Here is a 2495-nt window from a genome sequence, read left to right as displayed (position 1 = left end):
CACGCCTGTACTCCCAGCTACTCAGGAGGCTGAGGAAGGGAAATCGCTTGAACCTGGGAGGTTGGAGGTTGCAGTGATCTGAGATCGCACCACTGCACTCCAGCTTGGTGACAGAGTGAGATTCTGTCTTAAAAAAAAAAAAAATCAGCTCCATTACAAAGTCACCCTTTTCTTCCATTCCCATCACCATCCTAAGCTTCTTAGAATCCAAATAAAAGGCTTATATCAGGATTCCTGCCTTAGAAGCCACTGCCTATGTGAGAGCATCTCAGCGATAGATATGATCTAAGTATGGGCCCCCCATGGTGGAGCCTGACTCTATAGCCACTGAGAGTTCTAGAAAGCTGATTGCAAGGAAGAAGCAGGCACTAAGAGCCAGCCTATCCTCAACTTCAAACCAAGCCTCACATGTTTCCAGCTACTCTTCCAAGCTTTTAAAACAAAATAGAATCGATCCTCCTTTGGGCCCTTAAACTTCCCTTTCTCCCAGGGAGACAGAGGATGGGCAGGGTGGTGATATGATGCCGGGCAGGAAGGAGGGCTCTGCCTACCTGAGAGGCCACACAACGGACTGTCTGAGCAAGCAGTCTACCCAACGGCCAGCCCATCAGCGTGTCAGGCCAAATCCCTTTCCATCCTCTGCCAGGGGCCCATGTCCAGGACACACCAGTTGGAAACTAGTGTGTGCCTCAGGGTCTCTGTGCTTGTTCTCCTTCTAGCTCTTACATCTCAGCCTCAGCTCAGAACCCACTTGATGAAGGCAAGAGGCAGTGTGCAAAATAGGGGGTTTGGAGTCCCACAGAGGCAAACTGGGGTCTATTATCACCTGTATGCTCCCGGTCCCCTCTCTCGTAGAAGGTTGGGACTTGTTTGCTTCCCTTATACAGATGTTTCTGACTCAGAAGAAAAAAAAGTAGCTTCCAGTACCCTTCAGTCCCAGAGAAGCTGGTAGTTGGACCCCAGCCATTATCTCTGAGGGAAGCTAATGATCCAAAAGCTAACTGATGGGCAAATAGGGGCCTCTCTACTTTAAGAGCTCACAGAGTCTGCTGGGCGTGGTGGCTCACGCCTGTGATCTCAGCACTTAGGGAGGCTGAGGCAGGCAGATCATCTGGGGTCAGGAGTTCGAGACCAGCCTGGCCAACATGGTGAAACCCCATCTCTATTAAAATACAAAGAATTGATCAGGTGTGGTGGCATATGCCTGTAGTCCCAGCTATTCCGGAGGTAGGGGAATCGTTTGAATCCGGAGGTGGAGGTTGCAGTGAGCTGAGACCACGCCACTGCACTCCGGCCTGGCGACAAAGCAAGACTCCATTTCAAAAATAAATAAATAAATAAATAAATAAAGATCACAGAGTCAAGACTTTAGTGCTAGGCAGGTCACATGAGTGAAGGAAGTAGTGAAATGCAATAGAGAGCGGCAGGGTCTGTGGCTATACCTGAGAAGCACATTTTTCCTAAAGGTATTCAATTTCTTGTTTGTTTTAAACACTGTGCTCATCAAACCAAACACCCAAGTGCTCTATGGGCAACCCCCTAGTTTCTTGCTCTTCTTTCTATTGACACAGGTATCCTCAGCCACATGGTCACAAAGCATTGTCACAGAGTAAAGAGATACCACACGTGCAGATACGCTGACCCATGAGGATGTACAGAGCCATCTGCAAGTATATCAATACCATACCCCGAAGGAGCAGAGCACCTGTAAGGAAAGTTCAGGGACACTCACAGGGGAGTGGCCCATCTTCCTGTCCACCTCTTGCCAGCCTCCCACCTCTTGCCTCCTCTTTCTTGCACCCAACCCTGCTCTTCACACCATCTCATCCCCTTGCCTCTGTCTCTGGGAATGGAACTCTCCCTTGCCCCCTGGTGATGTGCTGTTCGTGGGGGTCCTGCAATACCAGGTTGATGCATAGGAGTAGATGGAGCAAGCTCCTTTTCCATCCCCCTGCTCCAGAAACCCATGTTGTCCTCAGATAGAGGATGTAACAGATGTTAAGCTGGTAAAAACATACTACATTTGATCCTAGCCAACAGACTGAGAGGTGATAGGAGTGGAACTCTATAGAACCCACAGGGTGTGAGTGGAAATGGTGGGGCGGAGGTGCTCTGCACAGCTAACCTCTGTAGTAGCACCATCACACATGCATCTGGGGACCCTAGGACATACCCTCCTGCTTTTTATCCTCACAGTAAGCCTGTATGGGGCTTCTGGGGAAAATTGATTCTCTTTTCCCTTCTTTAAGGCACACCTTTCACTCTGGAGCTCTGGAGTGGGCCTTAGCTCCTCTACTCAATCAATCACCAGTTAAAAATTCAGGAATTCTACAGAAGCTCCTAAAATCTCAGGGTATTAGAAAAGGTCACTGAAAGTTCATCTCTGCCATTCTCCTGCTTCCGGGCAAGGGTGATCCTCTTCATGGAGACAGGTGGCACTGAGAATCTACACACTCCCTTGGCCCTACTTAGCCTTGATATCAGGAAGTTGAACT

The 2495-nt window shown here is 49.1% G+C and overlaps 1 non-coding gene across 1 annotated transcript; it reads right to left on the bottom strand.

Moving 5' to 3' along the window:
• Positions 1–1870: 1870 nt before the first annotated feature.
• On the bottom strand, positions 1871–2053 carry LOC116554221. Its single transcript, XR_004270109.1, has one exon. It is a non-coding gene; the product is annotated as a U2 spliceosomal RNA (small nuclear RNA).
• Between the last annotated feature and the right edge of the window lie 442 nt (positions 2054–2495).

This window comes from Sapajus apella, unplaced genomic scaffold (genome assembly GCF_009761245.1).
Source record: "Sapajus apella isolate SASKATOON/1434 unplaced genomic scaffold, GSC_monkey_1.0 scaffold13, whole genome shotgun sequence".
NCBI classification, from domain to species: domain Eukaryota; kingdom Metazoa; phylum Chordata; class Mammalia; order Primates; family Cebidae; genus Sapajus; species Sapajus apella.
The sequence above is the reverse complement of the archived record's forward strand: the minus strand, read 5'-3'. Positions and strand labels throughout refer to the sequence as shown.